Consider the following 23868-nt stretch of genomic DNA (forward strand, 5'->3'; position numbering starts at 1 on the left):
TTTAAAACCAACTGCCATGTCTCTACATCCATCTCAATGTTAAGGTCCCTAGCCCAGGTAATCCGAAGACAATCAGAATCCAGGGGGTGACATGCAAATAAAGTATTGTATATTGTAGAGATAGCTCCTCTTTGGTATGGATTAGTATTGAAAATACTATCGACAAGGGTGGAGGGTGGGCTCATGGGGAACCCGGGAAAATGCTTACGGACAAAGTCCCGGATTTGCAAATATCTGAAAAAATTGGACCTTGGCAAGTTAAAAACTTGAGTCAAATGTTCAAATGAAGCAAACGTTCCGTCAAAGTAGAGATGCTTAATAGAAATGATCCCATGGTTCAGCCAAGCCAAAAAAGCCTTATCAGTGAGAGAGGGAGGAAAGAGGGGGTTACTGTGCACTGGGCATGAAAGAGGTGTTGACTGTAAAGTAAAATGACGCCTAAATTGACACCAGATCTTTAAACAGTTCTTAACTATAATATTATTGGAAAATGTTAAAGGTGATAATGAGAGAGGAAGACAGAGAAGAGACATAAGTGAAGATTTACCACATGCAGCCTCCTCATCCTTAACCAGGGTGGGGGCTGATCATCAGAGCTACACCAGAATAACATATTTCTGACATTTGCAGCCCAATAATAAAACAAGAAGTTGGGTAGTGCTAAACCACCCAACTCCTTAGTCTTTTGTAGGATACCTTTTCGTATTCTGGGAGTTTTCCCATTCCAGATAAACTGAGAAATAGAGCTATCCAAAGAGTGAAAGAAAGACTTGGGGATAAAAACTGGTATGCATTGAAAGAGATATAAAAATTTAGGCAGTATGTTCATTTTTATAGAATTTATCCTGCCTGCTAGGGAAAGAGGCAATAAAGACCAACGTTGGAAATCTTTAGCCATTTGATCCATTAGAGGAGAGAAATTACAGTTAAAGAGATCAGAATAATTTTGTGTTACACAGATGCCCAGATAATTAAAATGATCTAGTGATGTCTTAAATGGGAGTTTTGAAAGAGGATAAGCTATGGCCGCAGAGTTTATAGGCATGAGTTCACTCTTATGAAAATTTAGTTTATACCCTGAGACCTGTCCAAATTCCTCCAATAAAACTAACACTTGGGGTATGGATCTGTCCGGATCAGAGATAAAAAGTAAAAGATCGTCGGCATATAAAGACAGTTTATGCACAGAACCCCCTCTTGTGATCCCCATCATCTGACTGAACCTAAGGGCTACTGCCAAAGGTTCAATAGCAATAGCAAACAGTAAGGGGGACAGTGGGCAGCCCTGCCGAGTACCACGTCGGAGAGGAAAATAGTCAGAATAGTTATTGTTGGTACGGACACGAGCTAAAGGAGAAGCATACAGAAGTTTAATCCAGGAAATAAATTTACTGCCCAATCCAAATCTTTTTAAAGTGTAGAACAAATAAGGCCACTCCACTCGGTCAAATGCCTTCTCTGCGTCCATCGAAATAACCAGCTCAGGAATGGTAGATTTTGAGGGAGAGTACAATATATCAAAAAGACGCCTTATGTTGTGGAAAGAGTGTCTTCCCTTAATAAACCCTGTTTGGTCTGTGGAAATAATTGAAGGCAGAACAGCCTCTACTGTAGATTTCGTCTACAGTAAAAGGCTCATCCAAACTAGAAGATGTCTCAGGGTCAATGGAAGGAATGTTTAGGGGGCTAAAAAAAAACATCAAAATCAGCCTCTTCAGATGAACACTCAGAAGCATACAACGAAGAATAAAAACTCCTGAATTGGTCATTAATAGTTTGAGGGTTAAGAGTTGTACCATCAATGGTATTGATCTGTAAGATATGTTGGGTTGAGACAGATTGTCGAATTTGGTGGGCTAATATTTTGCCTGGCTTATCTCCAGATTCATAATAATTATGACGAGACTTAAGTAGTGCTTCAATTGCCCCATCGGCAGCCAATATATCAAATTCAGACTTTTTAATAAGCAAATCTTTGATAAGTTCAGGGTCAGGTGCATCTGCGCATTTGGACTGCAAATTCATCAAATCCCTAGAAATAGAGATGCCCCTTTTAGCACTATTTTTTTTTCCGAAAAGCAGAGTAGGAAATGATCTCTCCACGTAAATAGGCTTTGCATGCCTCCCAGATTGTTGCTGCTGAAATTTCGGGGTTAACATTAGTAGAAATGAAAAGATCAATGCGACTGTTAATGGTTTCAATGAAATCTGAGTCAGTAAGAAGGAATGAATTAAAGCGCCAAGGGGATCGCGTGAAAGATATGCTCCATAAACAGTTGAATGATTTTAGATGATTTAGACTGAGAGAGGGGCTTATTGGAAGAACGATCAAGTGAGGGATCAAGACAGCAGTTGAAGTCTCCACCCAGAATAAGTTGACTAGAAGCTAAGTAAAGAAAGGAAGAGAGAAAAGAAAGTTTTTATAGAAATCCTCATTGTCCCAATTTGGGCCATATACATTAGCTAAAGTCAAAGTGCTACCAAAGATTTTTCCGGTAACAATAATAAAGCGACCATTAGGATCCGATATAACTTTAGAAACAGATAGAGGTACAGATTTGTGCACTAGGATTGCAGTCCCACGAGCTTTACTTGAAAATGAAGAGTGGTAGAGTTGGCCTACCCAACCTCTATGAAGTTTCAGATGATCAGATGGTTTAAGGTGGGTTTCTTGCAAAAAAGCAATTTTAGTGTTTAAACTTCTCAAGTGATCAAACACTTTATTGCGTTTCACAGGCGAGTTCAACCCCTTCACATTCCAGCTGATAAATCTCAAAGCACCGCTGGATGCAGAACTGGTGTTATGATTTAACAAAAGTGTCTTTTAGAGGTAATAATCCAACAGAAATCTACAGCCATGACAAATTCCCGAAAGCAAAATAAAAGGTGGTAGCACGTAAGATTGAAAGGGGAAAACAAAAACAAAAAAACAAAAAAAAAAAAAACAAAAAAAAAAAAAAACACACATTTAACATACCAACCCCAAACCAGTTGCCGAAAAGAACGGCAACAAACAGCACTCTGATACAAAGATCAGCTAAGATTAATACTTCCTTATATCAGTCGCGCTGCCCCCACATTAAGGTGTAAAGATTTAAAGAACACATGTAAAACCTTATCAATCGAACATCTAAAAAAAAACAAGAGCCATGAGGCTTGAACTAATACGAACCGCGCGGGCTACATAACTATGTAGCTAAACTGCGTTTATCTTACAACAGAACCACCGTGCAAGGATACATGTGTCAAGATTCAAAATTAAAAGTGTACGGTACTCACAGAATTACCGTCCATGGTAAGGCGAAATGTATATAAAGAAAATTAAATAAATAAATAAAAATGACGATAATAAAAGAGGGGTAAGCACCGCAATAGTAGCCAGCCACAGCTCAACAATGTCATCAATAAACAGAAAATGTCAGTTGGCTTTCTTAGGAGTTCGTGTTGAACTTGACAGCATCCGAAGCAGACAGGAGACCAGTTTTATCCCTGTTGGGTATGCACAGCCAGAACCACAATGCAACGATGCATACAACAACAGTGCAGCAAACCATTAATAATCAGAACATGTCGGTTGGCCTTCTTATGAGTTCGTGTTTAAGTCTTGAACGAACTTGACAGCATCCGAAGCAGACAGGAACCAAGTTTTGTCCCCGTTGGGCTGAGTGATGCGCAGCCTGGCTGGAAAAAGAAGCGCGGGCTTGTACCCACGTTTGTATAGCTCGGCCATCGAACCTCTGAACTCGGCGCGCTGCTTCAGTACTTCGGGGCTGTAGTCATCAAACATGCGAATCGAATGGCCCTTATAATGCAGGACGCCCCGTTTGCGAGCCTCGCGGATTATAAGGTCTTTAACTTGGAACCGGTGGAAACGCAAGATGACGGGCCGCGGTTTTCCCCCCGGCGTTGGCTTGGGAGCGAGGCTCCGATGCGCTCGATCTATCTCGGGGGGCCAAGTGAGGACCTCCGGACCAAGCACATCGATGAGCAATTGAGAGAAAAAAGCTGATGGACGAGGCCCTTCGACTGATTCGGGTAGTCCGATGATCCGAATGTTTTGACGTCTGCTGCGTCCCTCCAAATCAGCTACTTTTTGTTTGAGCAGGTCATTGTCTTTCTGCAACGCGGTGTAGGCGCCCTCAAGTTGCTGGAGCCGTTGGTCAACTGAAGTGGCGTTAACTTCGATAGAATCAATGCGTTCCCCGTGATCGTTAATAGTTGACTGAATGCTATCCAGCGTAGAAGCCAGGGACTCAAATGAGGATTTGAAATCGGCCGAAAGGGCCGCTCTGTGTTCGTCCAACAGCGAACTTATGTCGGCCATGGAAATCGACGAACACTCCTTTTCCTTTTCTGCGAGTTTTCCTTTAGCTTTAGACATGATGAGGCGACCTAAACAATTACAGCCCGTTTATGAAACTTTGATGGCACTACAGATGTAAGAAGAAAGGTCCAACAAGAAACTTAAAGATAAACTGTGGGAGCAGGCTAAGCGCGCGGCTACTCTGCGCACCTCATAACCGGAAGTCTTATAAACATTTTCTTGTCTTGCTATAGTCTCTTTCTTAGTGACTTTGTCTCTTGAATGTACGAAAGGTTAAGGATGAAATTTATCGATACTCTTTACAAGAGTGTGGGAATTTTAACATGCTCAAACTTGAATGTGTAGCTTTCAGTGCAATAGTTTGATTTGTTTCAGTTGTGATAGTTTTAAGGTTAAAACAGCAAGACTTAATTTTCGTGTTGATGCTTCACATGTTCGCACATCGTGGACAGACACAAAACTGCACTAAAATAAATATCTCAAAGAGAAAAGACTGCTACTTCATTTCTTGATTTTCTTTTTTTCCTATTATGATGACAGCTCAAAAAGAGCCCTCTTCACCTAAAAACATACACAATCCAACAAACAAATTGTGAACGGTCATCTGAAATCTTCATATGACTAGAACTGGTGTAAGAAAAATGTCATTTACAAAAGATTGTTATTCTTAGAATCTGTTGGCATGGAAAAATACTCATAAATGTTTTAGCAAAGCTATTTACGCACATAGTATGAGAACTGTACATTGTATCACTTGCCGCATAAAATTCATTACCAGTTTAGTAGGGTCAAACAGAAAATGACGATAATAGTTGAAACATCCTTGTACATCTCTTTCATGCTGAAAACACAGATGTTGGCGCTTTAATCTTTTAGTAAACCATTTCAAATGACGTGATACCTACAAAAGAGTCAGAGTCAAAATGTACACATTTTGTGTTCTAGGTGAGAAATTTACACCAATAAAGGTCCCCATGAACATTAGAAAACAACATGTATTCCCTCTGGCCGTTAAACGCCTCGGGTAAATAATTTGAAGCGTAGGTCTGTCAAATGAGAAAAGTTCAATCATACATTTCAAAAACTTTTCTGAATTAAAAATTGTGTGTTTGTCGCAAAGACATCCAAAGAGTTATCTACTCATGTGAGAGAACCACTTGGGTGCATTATCATCAGGCTATTTTAAAGAAATTGAAGAATAAAACTAAAGTTTAATTTAAAGACAATAGACACCATGACTTACTTTAGTGACACACGATGTGTTTAAGTCAAGTCAAGTCAAGTCAAGTCTGCTTTATTGTCAATTCTTCCACATGTACAGCACATACATACAGAGAATTGAAATTGCGTTACCCTCAGACCCTTGGTGTAAACAGTTAACATTAAACACGTTCAAATACAGATAATACGGTTTAAACATATGTACATACAACTCTATAGCTATACAAGTAAGTACATTGTAGAAAAAAAATAAAGAAATAGATAAAGTGGCATAAGGCGCATGGCAGATAGTGCAAACCAGTTAAATAAAAACAAAACTGTGCAGATATATGTGTAGTGCAAAAAGAGCTTATCAATCTGAGAACATTGTAGAAAAATTAAAATAAAAAAAAAGATAGATAAAGTGACATAAGGCACATGGCAGAATAGATGGAGTGCAAACCAGTTAAATAAAACAAAAACTGTGCAGATATGTGTGTAGTGCAAAAAGAGCTTGTCAGTCTGTTAAATTGACAGGAGAACAGTCTTTTTATGAGACTATCCGAGGAGGTAGTTTGCAGTCAATGCTGGATGAGGTAGTGATCAGTCCAATGCTGCACAAGTGAGAGGTGCTGGTCACAGTTTGTAAGTAGGTGGGGATGGCTGGTCCTGGGGGTGTGGGGATCGTGGGGGGGTGTCTCTCATAGTGTCAGAGTTCAGTGTTGGGGTAAAAAGAGGGGAGGGGGGGCAGGGACGGGAGGGAGTTCAGCTTCCTGACAGCCTGATGTATGAAGCTGTCCTTCAGTCTGCTGGTCCTCGCCTGGAGACTCCGCAGTCTCCTCCCTGATGGCAGCAGACTGAAGAAGCTGTGTGTCGGGTGGGTGGGATCACCTGCAATGCGGAGGGCTTTGCGGGTGAGACGGGTGCTGTAGATGTCCTGGAGGGAGGGGAGAGAGACACCAATGATCTTCTCAGCTGCTCTCACTATTCGCTGAAGTGACTTGCGGCAGGATGCGTTGCAAGCGCCATACCACACAGTGATGCAGCTGGTTAGGATGCTCTCGATGGTGCCTCTGTAGAAGGTGCACATGATGCGATTTCTCGTTTGGCTCTGTTCGAAGGCGGTCGCATTTTTCTTCCCTCCCTCCCTCCTGAACTTCCCTGCTTGCTCTCTTGTATTGTCCTGTCCTCTTAAGAGACTCTCGCTGCACTATTTGCAAAACCGAAATTATGGATCTGATCAACTGGTCTCTAAATGCAATTGACACCATCTTCTCGACTAGGAAAGCGGGATCTGGAGAACCGGAATGTCCCGCTGGGACGTTTGCTGCTGGCTACACGATGGACGCATGGGAGAGATGGCGGGTCGTGTGTCTAGCGGCTCTCTCCGTGGAGGACATTGAAGACATCTTCTTATTCGGAACAATGATAACTGGGTTTCTGCTATTTGGATTAGGCGTTGCCCTAAATTATCAGAAAATTAAGGAGACGGGACTGGCTGTCCAAAACCTCTCACGGCTGCCCGTCATGATGGAGTCTGTGGGCAGAGCGGTCGCCTCGGAGACTGAGGCGATTAACCGCAATATGGATTCAATCACGGCTAAGCTCTCGGCTTTGGAAAGAAAAATCGACGGACATGGAGATCAGAATGGACAATGAGAATAGCTGTGAAACTGGAAGACAGCTGTTCGCACTAAGACAAAACAATCTTATCTCTTTCCGGCTTCCCACAACAGATCGGCTTGGCAAGGCCGCTCTGGTATCAACTCTCCGGTGAATACTGCAGGGAGGCGCTCTTTCTTCCATTCCCTCCTCCCAAAAACACCTTGTTATTGTCGGGCGCTTGTGCTCTGTCCAAGGACGTTTCCATGGCAATTGCTATGTCGCATCACAACCTGCGAACTGAGTCGACTGGTTTGGAGTGCTGGCGAAACGGATTTCAAGGCATACGAACTCACACGAACTTACACATACACACACTCATACACCTCCCTAACCCCATCCCACGCCTTCGTCGCTTCATCCTGTCAGGCGTTAACGGGTCCGTGGGTTTGCGCTGTACTGGCGGCTGGCCGGATGGCTGTTTCGTCTGAACTAGGATTACTATGCAAGTTATGTTCCTGTGTTGATTGTGCTTTATGCTGAGGTTTTTTGTCTGTTCTCGCGCTGCGTTCTCTTCCAAGAACGCAGTGCGAGGACACTTTTTTTTCTCCTCTCCTTCCTCATGTTATGCTGTATTTCTTCTTCTCTATTGCATTTCGTTGCCTTGTACCTACATGTGCAATGACAATAAATTGAATCCAATCCAATCCAATGGGGGTCGGGGCTCTGGCTCTTCTGAGTTTGCGGAGGAAGTAGAGACGCTGCTGTGCTTTCTTGGCCAGTGCTACAATGTTGTTAGTCCAGAAGAGGTCCTCTGTGATGTGCACACCCAGGAACTTGGTGCTGCTCACTCTCTCCACAGTCGCACCGTTGGTGGTCAGAGGGGCACGCTGAGTGTGTACTCTCCTGAAGTCAACAACAATCTCCTTCGTCTTCTCCACATTCAGAGAGAGATTGTTGTCACTGCACCACCCGGCCAGGCGGCTCACCTCGCTCCTGTAGTTTGTCTCATCTCTGTTGCTGATGAGACCTACCACAGTTGTGTCATCCGCAAACTTAATGATCAGGTTAGAGTTGTGTGACGGTGTGCAGTCGTGGGTCAGCAGAGTGAAGAGGAGGGGGCTCAGCACACATCCTTGGGGGGCCCCAGTGTTCAGTGTGATGGTGCTGGATGTGTTACTGCCAACCCGTACTGCTTGAGGTCTCCCGGTCAGGAAGTCCAACAGCCAGTTGCACAGAGAGGTGTTGAGCCCCAGCTGGGCCAGTTTGTGTGTGAGCTGTTGAGGGATGATTGTGTTGAATGCTGAACTGAAGTCTATGAACAGCATCCTGACATATGAGTCTTTTTAGTCCAGATGTGTGAGGGCTGGGTGGAGGGCAGTGGCGATGGCATCATCGGTCGAGCGGTTGGACCTATATGCAAACTGGAAGGGGTCAAGTGAGGGGGGGAGGACAGACTTGATGTGGTGCATGACTAGCCGTTCAAAGCACTTCATGAGAATAGGAGTGAGTGCTATTGGACGGTAGTCATTGAAACAGGATGGAGATGACTTCTTCGGGACTGGAATGATGGTGGTAGCTTTGAAGCATGTGGGGACAACGGCCTGATTTAGCGAGATGTTGAAGATGTCTGTGAAGACATCAGTGAGTTCCACTGCACAGTCTCTCAGTACACGCCCAGGAATGTTGTCAGGACCCGGAGCTTTGCGTGCATTGATCCTGCTGAGGGACCTCCTCACGCTGTCCGGGGACAGCGCCATCACCTGGTCGCCGGGAGGAGGTGGAGTCTTCTGTGCAGTGGTGCTGTTTTGTGCCTCAAAGCGAGCAAAGAAGGCATTCAGCTCGTTCAGCAGGGGGATGGTGCTGTCACAGGTCTGTGGTGGGGGCTTGTAATCCGTAATGGTCTGTATCCCCTGCCACAGGCTCCGCGTGTCTCTGCTGTCGCTGAAACGATGGGCTATCCTCCTGGAGTACTGTCTCTTGGCCTCTCTGATGCCGTTTAAAAAACTGTAGGTGTAATTATTTTACTGAGAAGTTTTAAGTGAAATGTGTATTTGTTCTTTTACAGTACACATGCTATCTACAGTCTAGATTAAAATGAAAACATTTCTTAAATAACAACAAAAAGTAAAAATAACATATACGACTGTGCTCGTATTTAAAATGTAGCATACTCAGATTTGTATGTGTGTGTGTGTGTGTGTTTTCTTTATCTATCTAATTTAGGTCCAATTCCTAAAGAAAAATCTCTGTAAGTGTCTTGCGTTAATCAGAGGATCGTTTGACTGCTTCTAATCCTTGCTCTAGAGGATCATGGTTTTAGGTTTGAAAGATCTAAAAACTTTTGTTAAAACAAAAGTTATATCATTGTTTAATCATGCTGCTTTTCATCACCTTGTAAAGATACCCAGCGTGATTCTAAAAGTTTTTATTTATAAAAAGTATGTATGAGACATCATAAAAGTCTAAATATTTAACTGTATGGTTGTTTATGTGCATGTTTATGTGTAGATGTGTTGAGTGTGTGTGTGTGTGTGTTATGTGTGTGTTTGTGTTTGCATTTGCAGTGCATTGTGTTGAGGGTTGAAAAATATATGAGTGAAAAAAGAAATAACAAAACTAAGTAAAATGAACTAAATTAAACAAGATTGTCCAACAGTACAGAAGGAATTGAAAGAGACAGGCCTGCAGACCTCTCTTAAGTATACTGCTATGTTAAAGATCATCATGAAACACGGCGAGACCAAACTAATGCACTCACCGGACGAAGCGTGTCGGTTCCTGAGCTCCATTCCTGCTCCTCATTCCCCGGTGATCGACGTGGCATAAGGGTTTGATAATACAGAGTGACTTGACTTTTGATTTGCTGGTCTGGAACTTTATGTGACGATCGGCTACTGGCAGTTCCTCATGTGGGCTAGGAAGCATTGTGTCACTGATGTGCAGTGTTCGGTGCACATGATGCAATTGTTTGTGTTTGCTTCCTCGTTATAGAAAGTATACACACCCCTTTTATTTTTTTTTTTTAACCCCACTTTATTACTCGTGTGAATTTGAAGTTATTCTGTTCTCTTACAATAGGGCTAATGGCGGTGTTCTAGAGAATTGCTTTGTCTGTCATGTTAATGTCACTGACTAAGACAGGGGAGGGCGGCAGGCTGGGGTTTGTTTTCACCCCAGTCTGTAAAAGTTCTAAGGGGTGGGTTTTCTTTGTTAATTTTTCGGTGAGGGAGGGATGGGTTAAAGGCAGACTTGAGATAATTCATTTGCAGCGGTATTATTTTCTCTCATTTGTTCAGTTCACTTACTTGTTTGATAGTAATGACTGAAATTAATGTTCTAAGTTGTAATGTCAATGGTTTAAATGGCCCCCATAAACGTACAAGTGTTTTAGAACTATTGCTACGAACAAAGGTTGACATTGTCCAGAAAACTCATTTGCGGAAGGAGGATGTTCATAGATGTAATAATACATATTATGAGGTGGTCTCTTTTGCTGCAACTGACAATAAAACTAAAGGTGTTTTGATAATTAGAAGAAATTAAAATATTTCCATTTTAGACATAAATGGTGATAATGCTGGGAGAATAGCTTGTATGAAAACTATGTTTGGGAATAGGAAGATAGCATTTCTATCAGTTTACGCACCATGCAGCCCAGATCCAACTTTTTTTTCTGAATTATCTATCTATCTCACTGATCTAACAGACTTTGAGATAGTAATGGGTACAGATATGAATGCTGTAATGTCCAATGAACTTGATAGACCTGGTGACAATTTTCTTACTCCCAGACTGTTTCCACTGAACAACTTAATCAATGCATAACCTCTTCTTCATTAGTAGATGCATGGCGATTATTCAACCCCTCCCAAAATACATATACATTTTTCTCAGCTAGTCACAAATCATATTGACGGATTAACTACATTTTTGCTTCCTCTTCCTTGACCTCAATGCTACTTGAAGTCGACATCTTTCCTGTCTCTCTTTCAGACCATAGTAGTAATTTTTTGAAGCTTTCAATTACCCAGCGACCTTCGCGAGCCCCCAGATGGCGCTTTAATTCTACTTTATTAAAAGATGAGTCTTTTTGTGATCAGTTCAGAAGTAAACTACATGAATTGACATCAATAAAGGCTCGGTAGATGACCCGCAGATATTGTGGGAGGCGACAAAAGGCTTCATAAGTAATTTTTCAATATAATTTGCTTCCTTTTGCCATAAAATTCACCGTAAGAAAATCTCTGACCTGGAATCCAAACTCCAATCATTAGAACAGGCAAACCAACACACTTTTTCTGATCGTACGACAGCTAAAATTTAAACGGTTAGGAAATAACTTAATCTGTTATATAGCGAGAGAGACAAATTTCTCATTCAAAGATCCAGACTAAATTATTATTTTCAAGGTAGCAGACCTAACCATTTATTGTCTCTCAGACTGCATAATAGTGAAAAATGTGCTATTATTACAGTGGTGAAATCTCAAACCGGTGAGGTTCTGACAGAAGAGCATAAATTACATTTTTCATTCCTTCTATTGTGATCTATATAGCTCCAACTCTAAATGTGAACCCACATTTTACACTTCTTTTTTTATCTAATCTTAATCTTCCACATCTGTCAGAATCAGACTCAGAATCAGTCTTTAGATAGGCCTTTATCACTTATTGAATTAGAATCATCGATTGAAATTATGAGCAAGGGGAAATCCCCAGGCCTAGATGGTATACAAGTTGAGTTTTACTTGACCTTTTGGTCCGATTCAGGGCCACTTATGTTAGATATGATGCAATATACGATTGATCAAAGCTCCTTTCCACAAAATATGAACATGGCCATTATATCTCTCCTATTAAAAAAGATAAAGACTCTACTTTATGTTCTAGTTACCGCCCACTTTCTCTAATTGGTACAGATGTTAAAATGTATGCAAAAGTTTTAGCCTGCCACCTAGAATGCTTTATGACTAAACTTGTTAATCATGATCAAACAGGGTTTATTAAATCTCGTTCTGCTTCAGATAATCTACGAAGACTACTTCACATAATCTCCTCATCTGAACAATTGATTTCTCCCACTGCTATGCTTTCTTTAGATGCAATGAAAGCATTCGACCATTTGGAGTGGAACTATCTGCGGGCAGTGCTAAATCACCTAGGTGTTAGCTCTAACTTTATAAATATGATTAAAATCCTCTATGCTAATCCCTCAGCCACCATTCTTACTGGCCAGATAAATTCACTATAATTTCCAATTGGAAGAGGCACCCGCCAGGGTTGTTACTGTTTTCTCCTCAAACAATCACACAAACCATTGTCCATAACTATCTGGTCTAAGGATATCAGTGGTGACTTACAAACTTTGTCTCCCAAATTTGGTCAGAAAATAATCACGTCATCCTCAAAAAACCCAAATCATCAGATGATCCATTGAAAATTACTACATAGACTCTATCTGTCCCCTTTAAAACACTTCTATATGCATGTGTCACCTACCCCAAATTGCAATTTATGTCCGCAGGGGGTACTCGGTACATATTACAATTTTTGGGGGGAATGCTCTGCACTTTCTCTTTTCTGGACTTAGCTTGCTCATGACATATCATTTCTATTAGAAAAGGATGTGGTTTTGACTCCTGATCTTTTCTTCTTAAGTGATTTTTCTGAATGGGCTCTGTCTACTCAACAGAGAAACTTACTTTTAGCTGTTCTTACTGCTGGAAAGAAAATGTTAGTCAGTCACTGGGTTCCTCCCCATTCAATGACCAGACGTGTATGGGGCTTATCGTTGTTGGACATTGTTTCTATGGAGCTATCTACAGCTCGTATCCATGGAGCAAGGCTTTATGGAAGGTCAGTTGTTTGTATAATGTGTGTGAAATGTTTTGTATGACATTAAAATTAATTTCAGAATAATTGTACATAAATAGCCTACGTTAAGCAAACAAATTCTTTTGTTTTGTTTGTTTTGTGTTTTTTCCCCGATAATCTTTTATACACCTTATATACTTAACCGCAGACATGGAAATGATGTACAGGATGTGGTACAGTACAGTACATATTTTGAGCATCCCTTGTTCTGTCCCTTATTTTCCTATAAAGACTCACAACTATCCCTTATTTTCCTTTATGGCACCCCTAGTTATATTGTTAGGCAAAGTTTAAATCGTGTGATTTTTTTTTAAACTATTGTTTTAACTACGTGGTCTGTAATTAATTACTTTTTAAATAAAATGAGCAAAACACCCTTTTTTGGTGAAATGAGAATTACGATAGGACAATCTTGAGGCTTACTAATGAGCAATTTTAACATTCACAACATGCAAACATCAATAAAACTATTACAATTATTAAAAACAATCAACATGAAGTAAGAAACACAACAAGAAAGCTGGATGAACACATTTAGTTTGTAGATTCTGCACTTTTCTTTAGCAAAGTGTCTTAGTTGTGTAAGGTCATCCAAAGGCAGAGTGCAGTATCTGCATTTTGGTGGTCAAAGGTCACTTCAGTGGTCATGGTATCTATAAAAAAATTTAATCCTAAAAAGGCTTTAAATAAATGCATTGCCACTAATCTACCCACAACATGTTTGACTGGCTGATGTAAAAACTTTGAAGGCATTTTTCTCAGTTTGAGTGTTTGCGTAGTTACTACACTTTGCCTTTGTATGGCAATATACTTGACTCATACTTAGAAAAAGTCTAAATATATTTGAGCAATACTGTGCTCCGAGAATTTGTGTTTTAATTGTTATAATAATAATAATAATAATTCATTACATTTATATAACGCTTTTCTGCTTTCCTAAGCACTCAAAGCGCTCTACATTGTGAGGGGTGGTGTCTCCTCGTCCACCACCAGTGTGCAGCATCCACCTGGATGATGCGACGGCAGCCATAGTGCGCCAGAACGCCCACCACACACCAGCTTACTGGTGGAGAGGAGACAGAGTGATGAAGCCAATCAGTGTAAGGGGATGATTAGGAGGCCATGATGGTCAGAGACCAATGGGGAAATTTGGCCAGGATGCCGAGGTCACACCTCTACTCTTTTCGAAAGACATCCTGGGATTTTTAATGACCACAGAGAGTCAGGACCTCGGTTTAACGTCTCATCCGAAAGACGGTGCTTTTTGACAGTATAGTGTCCCCGTCACTATACTGGGGCGTTAGGACCCACACAGACCGCAGGGTGAGCACCCCCTGCTGGCCTCACTAACACCTCTTCTATAGAGCAGGGGACGCTAGTACACAATCTTCTGTACAGAATTTCCACAAAAAAAAACACACAAGTGAAGAAAAAACTGAACCAACAGGTGCTTCCACATGTAAACTAACATGATAATCAGACATAAAACAGCATCAAAACTGTGTAACATTATGGAATAAAATGTCGGCCAACGAGGTAATAATGACTATCAAGCTTTGGGGTGTTGATCGACTCCATCTACGTTTTGATTATATCATTCTGAATCCATTTTTATTTATGAAACTTATACACATTCAAGTGTTTAAAAAATAATGCATGAAGCTAGAATAAAATGTTTTTGTTTACAAGCAGATAATCTGTTCTTTCTTTTGATGTTTTGTATGTTCAGATATTCATATAACAAAATATATACAAATTAATACCTAAATAGGGACATAGTAGTATACTTAAAGTATGATGGAAAGTACACTTAAAGAAAACTTATGAGTATACTTGTAATATAAAACTATTTTAAAATGTACTAAAAAGGCTACTACAAGTATTTAATTAGTAAACTATCAGTATACCTATAAGTATAGTATAGTTGCAGTGCAAGCTAAAAACTAGTTGTGTACTCAAAATGTACTACTGTTATACTTCAATTATACTTAAAAGTGCATTTTATTTTATAGAAAGTGGGCCATATTAGTGCCAAGGAGTATTGAAATAGTACACTTACAAGTCAAGTCACCTTTATTTATATAATAGCTTTTAACAATACAGATTGTGTCAAAGCACTTAACAGTATCAAATTGGAGGATAGAGTGTCAGTAATGTATATAAATAAGATTAAACACTCAATTTTCAGTTAAGGCATTTCATTATTGAATTCAGAGATGTCATTGTCTAGCTCTGCAAGTACACTACTAGAACACTGATATTTGTATACTTACTACTTACAGTATCCCTAAAAATATACTTGAACTTTACTTACTTAATAAAATATGTGGTGATGGCGCAGTGGATAAGACACATGCCTTTGGTGTGAGAGACCCGGGTTCGAATCCACTGTGAGACACCAATGTGTCCCTGAGCAAGACACTTAACCCCCTAGTTGCTCCAGAGGCGTGCGACCTCTGACATATATAGCAATTGTAAGTCGCTTTGGATAAAAGCGTCAGCTAAATGTGTAAATGTAAATAAACTTGAAGTATGCTACTTTTTGGTAAGAGCAGTCAGTCAGTAAAATTAAATGACTGTTACGTTTTAAATTATATGTGTGCGCAGCTTTCCGTGGAAGATAGGAGAAAGCGCCTGCTGGAGAACCACGTGCGGATCAGAGATGCACTGTAAAGAAAGATACAAACAGACCTATGCTGCGTTCCAATTTGCCTACTCATACTATGCCCTAAAATAAAAATGTACATACTTTTGAGTATGCAGCAGAATAGGCAAGCTTTGGGACATACTACTTCGTCATAACTGCGTCTATAACGGATATTCTGTTACTTAGTAACATGCATCCTGTTATTGTTTAAACTGCCCTGTCAATCATCTTGTCACAGTTAACATTATCCACATTTTTATTCCCTGCCGTATTAGAGTTGCCAGTCGCGGGTCTTTCATGCCAAGAACTCTACTCATATTTGCAAAATGATGCATTTAAAAGTTAATGACCAAACGTATCATTATAAAAGTTCACAAAGTTACTGCAGATTAAATATAACATGGATAACATTAAATAAATATTTTTCATTAGATTAAGACATTGATTATTTATCACTCAAACACCTTTCTCTACCTATTCATCGGACTCGCATATATTATTCTGCAAAAATTGTTTATTATTATATAAGATACAAGTTTCATCATTAGAATGATCAGAAACACCTGCAAAATTTTAATTTATGAGAACTAAAAATAACCTACAGGGAATATTCTGAGATCTCTTAGGGCATTCCAAAATAAATAGTAAAAATGATCATATAAATTAGGTAAATTAGGGCAATGTGTTCAATTCATGAGTTCATGGCCCTGCTATGGCTGAGAAAAAAATGACAGTTGTCAAAATTACGTGTGATGTGTGTCATGTTATAGAGGGGAAGTTAAAAAGTCTGGATGGGAGAAAGGTCCAGAAAAAAAATCAGAGCAAAGTTCAGCACTCTTAAAAAATGAGGAGAAAATAAAAATAAAAATTTAATGAAACACATTTAAATGTATTACATTTAAAGGTATTACAATTTATCCGTCAATCGTAATTCAGGACAAATTTGGGCAAAATGTTTTTTTTCTATAAGATGAAAAAAAATAAAAAAACATAAAACTGGCTATAACTGCACAGCCATTTGTCCTATGAACATGCAAGGTGGGCATGGTCTAGGTCCAAAGTGCCACAAGTGTCTATAAAGACATTTGCGTATCTCAAAAATAATGGCCACCATTGGCGGACAAAGTTTTTGCACCTGTTAGACAAGGTTAATGGAGCCGGATCGGAATGAAACTCATTGAACCTGTTCGACTCACGGCATCATACGTTAGAACGTCTCGGTTACGTATGAAACATCTCGGTTACATATGTAACCCTCATTCCCTGAAGGAGGGAACGGAGACGTCACGTCGGTGACCGACGAATTGGGATCTCGCTTAGAGAGACCAATCCACTTTGAGTGTAACTAAACGAGCCAATGCACATTGGCATGCGATTATTGCATCCAGCTTCCGCTAATCACAGCGTGAGTATAAGTAGGCAGCAGGTGCAGCGCATATTCAGGTTTTCACTGAGGAGCCGAGCCGAACACTATATCGATGTGCGCATGCCCAGTAGCCGTAGCTGTATCCCTTCTAGCCTTCACCATGTGGGTGCTTTTTCACTTTCACTTCATGAGACCTTCTTCGTCTTCTGGGACTGTTTAATGGTGGCTGACAAGCCAACACCAAGTGGACTGGAGCGTGAAGCCTCAATAGAATGGAAGGACAAAGCATTCATGGGAAAAAAGAAAGAAAGAAAGAAAGAAAGAAAGAAAGAAAGAAAGAAAGAAAGAAAGAAAGAAAGAAAATTATACATTCTATTTTCCAATCCTGTTATTTGAAGATAAGTATTTCTCTTTGTGTTTGGACTAGCTCTGGTAGATTAAAATTGGTTAAACCTAGATCTCTCAATTTCTTAACCAACCCCTCTCTTTCCAGAGTAAATAGGCCTACTGCATAATGTAATACATGCTCAGTTGTTTAATTGTGTCTTCTTTTCTACTGTTTAAACATATTCCTCCTTTGCCAGCTTGTTTCCCTGTCCCACATTTCCTGCCACTTTATTTTCACAAGTTCTTTGATTTTTTTTTTATTTTATCTCTGCTTTTTTCATATGTTATATTACCCGTTTAGCCAGTTTGTTCACTTCATTACCCTTTACTCCATGTGCAGGTACTTTATGAGACAAACAGGTGAGTTCTGCAAAAAACAAACAATGCCACATCAAATTAGACTGAATGTGATGACATTGAACCCTACATGTACCACCAGTGTACTAAGTACTGCATACCGCAATGAACTACAGACTAGAAGTGACACTTAAAATAAAAGGAGTTATCAATTATCCCAAAATAAATAGTACAAATTATCATATAAATTAGGTAAATTAGGGCAATGTGTTCAATTCATGAGTTCATGGCCCTGCTATGGCTGAGAAAAAAATGACAGTTGTCAAAATTACATGTGATGTGTGTCATGTTATAGAGGGGAAGTTAAAAAGTCTGGATGGGAGAAAGGTCCAGAAAAAAAATCAGAGCAAAGTTCAGCACTCTTAAAAAATGAGGAGAAAATAAAAATAAAAAGTTAATGAAACACATTTAAATGTATTACATTTAAAGGTATTACAATTTAACCCTCAATCGTAATTCAGGACAAATTTGTGCAAAATGTTTTTTTCTATAAGATGAAAAAAAAAAAAAAAACATAAAACTGGCTATAACTGCACAACCATTTGTCCTATGAACATGCAAGGTGGGCATGGTCTTGGTCCAAAGTGCCACAAGTGTCTATAAAGACATTTGCGTATCTCAAAAATAATGGCCACCATTGGCGGACAAAGTTTTTGCACCTGTTAGACAAGGTTAATGGAGCTGGTTAGGAACGAAACTCAGTGAGCCTGTTCGACTCACGGCATCATACGTTAGAACGTCTCGGTTACGTATGAAACATCTCGGTTACATATGTAACCCTCGTTCCCTGAACGAGGGAACGGAGACGTCACGTCGGTGACCGACGAATTGGGATCACGCTTAGAGAGACCAATCCACTTTGAGTGTAACTAAACGAGCCAATGCACATTGGCATGCGATTATTGCATCCAGCTTCCGCTAATCACAGCGTGAGTATAAGTAGGCAGCAGGTGCAGCGCATATTCAGGTTTTCGCTGAGGAGCCAAGCCGGTGACCCGGCCGATCAGCGGTGGTACAGCAGCCATGGCGACGGGACGTGATGTCTCCGTTCCCTACTTCAGGGAACGAGGGTTACATGCGTAACCGAGACGTTCCCTATCAGTCGTTCACTCCGAGTCACGTCCGTGACCGACGAATTGGGATCCCTACCAAAGGGCCATGGATACTGCCCCTTCCAGTGTCCTGTAGAAGCCTCCTGAGCCCCTATTTTTTAGCGCAGGTCAGGGCTAGCACAGAAGACCAGCTACTGTTGCCATGGCACTACCCACTCAGTAAGACTGGATAACACTGGGAAGAAACGTACCCGTTCCACTTGGAACCGGACGCTGCGGAAGCCCACCCTTCCCAAAGGAGGTTCGGAGCCCTTACGCATATGATCAACCGTTTAGGCGCATATGGAAGATTAGAGGAGATTGTACCTCTTGGATAATGGCAGAACACCTGCCGGGGAAACACAGGCTCTCAGGCTATACCGTGGACTATATACATATGGGGTCCGATTAGGCCTTACATATGGGACCCAGCCCTCTACCGGTTCTCACGGATTCAACGAGTGAGGGCCTGGCGTCAGACGCTCCGCCACGTCTGACTGCCGAGGGGACGGAGGAACTCGACAGGGTCTACAGTACGGACTCTCTGGAGCAGTTTTAGCAAGCCGACCCGAAAACGGAGTCTCTCAGTGCTTCTACCCGTTTGAGGTGAGAACACAGGAGGAAACCGGTTCCACACGAAGGCTATAGAACCTAGCAAACGTGTTAGGGGTCGCCCAGCCTGCAGCTCTACAAATATCTGCCAGCGAGGCACCACGAACCAACGCCCAGAAGGATGCAACAGCACTAGTAGAGTGAGCTCTCAACCTGAACGGGCAGGGCACACCCTGTGCCTGATAAGCCAGGGTGATGGCGTCCACTATCCAGTGGGCCATCCTCTGCTTGGAGACGGCCTTCCCCTTCTGCCGGCCTCCGTGACAGACAAGAGCTGGTCTGAGGTCCTGAAGCTTTGCGTCCTGTCAACGTAGCATCTCAAAGCTCGGACGGGACAAAGCAACAAGGCAGCGCTTGCAGGCTCACCACCTGGTCTCTGAAGGGAGTAGTGGGAACCTTGGGCACATAGCCAAGCCGGGGCCTCAGGATTACCTGGGAGTCAGCCGGCCCAAACTCTAGGTATGAGTCGTCGACCGAAATGCGTGCAGGTCCCCTACCCTCTTGATGGAGGCCAATGCAAGCAGGAGCAGAGTCATCATTGAAAGAAACTGCATCTCAACTGTCTGCAGAGGCTCAAATGGGCCCTCTTGTAGAGCTTTGAGCACTAGAGACAGGTCCCAAGAGGGTATAGAGGGGGGCCGTGGAGGATTTAACCTTCTTGCCCCCCTAAAGAACCTGATGACCAAGTCATGCTTACCCACCGACTTCCCTTCCATGGGGTCGCGGTTGGCAGCAATAGCAGCCACATATATTTTAAGGGTGGAGGGAGACAGCCTTCGCTCCAACCCCTGTTGCAAAAAGGAGAGCACGACTCTGATCGGGCACTTCCGGGGGAACACCACTCTACGAACAGGTTCCATTTCAAGGCATTAGCCTGTCTCGTAGACGGCGCCGAAGTGATGGTGTCAACTACCCCCTGGGGTAGGTCACCTAGAACCTCCGCGTCCCGTCCAGGGACCAGACATGAAGTTTCCAGCTTCTTAGGTCTGGACGCGGGTGCCATAAGGTGCCCCGTCTCTGAGTCAGTAGTTCCTTCCTCAGAGGAATCTGCCAAGGAGGGGCTGTCACGAGGAGCATCAGTTCTGGGAACCAAGTCCGAGGGGGCCAGTACGGCGCCACGAGCAGGACCTGCTCCTCGCCTCCCTGATTTTGCATAGTATCTGTGCGAAAAGGCTCACTGGGGGAAACGCATACTTGCGAAGGCCCCGCGGCCAGCTGTGTGCCAGTGTGTCCGTGCTGAGTGTTCCCTCGGTCAGGGAGTAAAACAACTGGCAATGAGAGGTTTCTAGAGACGCAAACAGGTCTACCTGAGCGGGTCCGAAACGTCTCCAAATAAGCTGAACCATCTGGGGACGGAGTCTCCACTCTCTGGGGAGCGCAACTCGTGACAGCTCGTCGGCTGCCCGGTTGAGCAAGCCCGGAATATGAATGGCACGAAGCGACCTCAGATGCTTCTGACTCCAGACGAGGAGGTGGCGGGCGAGTTGCAACATGCGACGGGAGCGCAGACCACCTTATCGGTTGATGTACACAGTGGTCGCAGTGTTGTCCGTGCGGACCAGTACGTGTTTGCCTCGTAAGCGCCTACTGAGACGGATCAAGGCCAGACGTACCGCTAGCAACTCTAGGCAATTGATGTGCCAGTGCAGTTGGGGGCCCGTCAAAACCCCCGACACCGCAAGCCCGTCGAACATGGTGCCCCAGCCAGTGGTGGAGGCATCTGTGTAACCCACAGCATGCCTGGAGACCTGTTCCAGGGGCACTCCAGCCCGCAGAAACGAGAGGTCTGACCACGGGGTGAGGGTTCGGCGGCAGGCCGGTGTGACTTGGACCCGGTGAGTGCCGCGCTGCCACGCCCGCCTCTCTACGTCAATAATTATCATAACATTTTGAAATTTACCCAAAATCATATAAAGCCTAAAGGAAAACTGAAGACTTCATGAAACCTGGTGAGCACATGCGACAGGTAATTCTAAAGAAGCAAAGAAAAAAAGAAAAAAAAAAACTATAATTAAATAACTTAATAATATACAAATAGCATGAGAAAGATTTATCTTCACTGTTAGACACTTCTTTTAATATAGTGCTATTTATTTAATAGGAGATAATAATTGACTTATTGGCCAATTTCAAGACAAACTTTGTCAACAAGACAAACTTTTCTGTCTTTCATTCAAAGCTGCTGAAAATTATACCATTTTAAGATGAATGATATTTGTATCTCCCCTATTGTAATACTCAACTGTTTTTTTAAGATATTTTGAGATAAAAACAAATCTGTGGTTCTTTTATGTGTGTCACACCATAGGACTTTACGTGACACTAAAGGACAGAAACGGTAGTTATTAAAGTATTTCTATTTAATTTTGAACATGTTACAGGAGAAAAAAAGGTTAATTTGATATAAACAATACCAATATGTTTTTAAACAAAATAAAATAATTGTCATCAACAAAATTCAGTCTCTAGTCAATCAGTATGTTACTGAAACTCTTCAAAAAAGTATTAACATTTTTATGATTTTCTTTTTAAATTATAAAAGTTGTAATTTATTGAACCATGCTTGAGACAGTCACACCACACCACAGGACAATTGATATTTGGTATTTGGCTCAAAAATAATAATAAAAAATCGAATAACACTGCAGCTTTTTAACAACAATTCCATGTAATATAAAGAAATGTTTAAAAATAACATTTAAGTTTATGTGTTTATATATACAGGTCCTTTTAAAAAAATTAGCATATTGTGATAAAGTTCATTATTTTCTGTAATGTACTGATAAACATTAGACTTTCATATATTTTAGATTCATTACAACACAACTGAAGTAGTTCAAGCCTTTTATTGTTTTAATATTGATGATTTTGGCATACAGCTCATGAAAACCCAAAATTCCCAAAAAATTAGCATATTTCATCCGACCAATAAAAGAAAAGTGTTTTTAATACAAAAAAAAAAAAGTCAACCTTCAAATAATTATGTTCAGTTATGCACTCAATACTTGGTCGGGAATCCTTTTGCAGAAATGACTGCTTCAATGCGGCGTGGCATGGAGGCAATCAGCCTGTGGCACTGCTGAGGTGTTATGGAGGTCCAGGATGCTTCGATAGCGGCCTTAAGCTCATCCAGAGTGTTGGGTCTTGCGTCTCTCAACTTTCTCTTCACAATATCCCACAGATTCTCTATGGGGTTCAGGTCAGGAGAGTTGGCAGGCCAATTGAGCACAGTAATACCATGGTCAGTAAACCATTTACCAGTGGTTTTGGCACTGTGAGCAGGTGCCAGGTCGTGCTGAAAAATGAAATCTTCATCTCCATAAAGCTTTTCAGCAGATGGAAGCATGAAGTGCTCCAAAATCTCCTGATAGCTAGCTGCAATGACCCTGCCCTTGATAAAACACAGTGGACCAACACCAGCATCACTGACTGTGGGTACTTGACACTGGACTTCAGGCATTTTGGCATTTCCCTCTCCCCAGTCTTCCTCCAGACTCTGGCACCTTGATTTCCGAATGACATGCAAAATTTGCTTTCATCCGAAAAAAGTACTTTGGACCACTGAGCAACAGTCCAGTGCTGCTTCTCTGTAGCCCAGGTCAGGCGCTTCTGCCGCTGTTTCTGGTTCAAAAGTGGCTTGACCTGGGGAATGCGGCACCTGTAGCCCATTTCCTGCACACGCCTGTACACGGTGGCTCTGGATGTTTCTACTCCAGACTCAGTCCACTGCTTCCGCAGGTCCCCCAAGGTCTGGAATCGGTCCTTCTCCACAATCTTCCTCAGGGTCCGGTCACCTCTTCTCGTTGTGCTGCGTTTTCTGCCACACTTTTTCCTTCCCACAGACTTCCCACTGAGGTGCCTTGATACAGCACTCTGGGAACAGCCTATTCGTTCAGAAATTTCTTTCTGTGTCTTACCCTCTTGCTTGAGGGTGTCAATGATGGCCTTCTGGACAGCAGTCAGGTCGGCAGTCTTACCCATGATTGCGGTTTTGAGTAATGAACCAGGCTGGGAGTTTTTAAAAGCCTCAGGAATCTTTTGCAGGTGTTTAGAGTTAATTAGTTGATTCAGATGATTAGGTTAATAGCTCGTTTAGAGAACCTTTTCATGATATGCTAATTTTTTGAGATAGGAATTTTGGGTTTTCATGAGCTGTATGCCAAAATCATCAATATTAAAACAATAAAAGGCTTGAACAACTTCAGTTGTGTTGTAATGAATCTAAAATATATGAAAGTCTAATGTTTATCAGTACATTACAGAAAATAATGAACTTTATCACAATATGCTAATTTTTTGAAAAGGACCTGTATATATGTATACATTATTATTTTTTTTTGTTTTTTTGTTTTTTTTTACATTTGAAACACATTTTAATTTGCATCTACATTTGCAATAGACGTGCC

General features: G+C 41.6%; 1 protein-coding gene across 5 annotated transcripts in view; it reads right to left on the reverse strand.

Moving 5' to 3' along the window:
- The window catches only part of LOC306846321 (protein NLRC3-like), a 325863-nt gene that overhangs the window by 229061 nt on the left and 72934 nt on the right, over window positions 1-23868 (reverse strand). The window lies entirely within an intron of this gene.

Source organism: Barbus barbus (assembly GCF_936440315.1).
Source record: "Barbus barbus genome assembly, chromosome: 3".
Classification (NCBI taxonomy): Eukaryota; Metazoa; Chordata; class Actinopteri; order Cypriniformes; family Cyprinidae; genus Barbus; species Barbus barbus.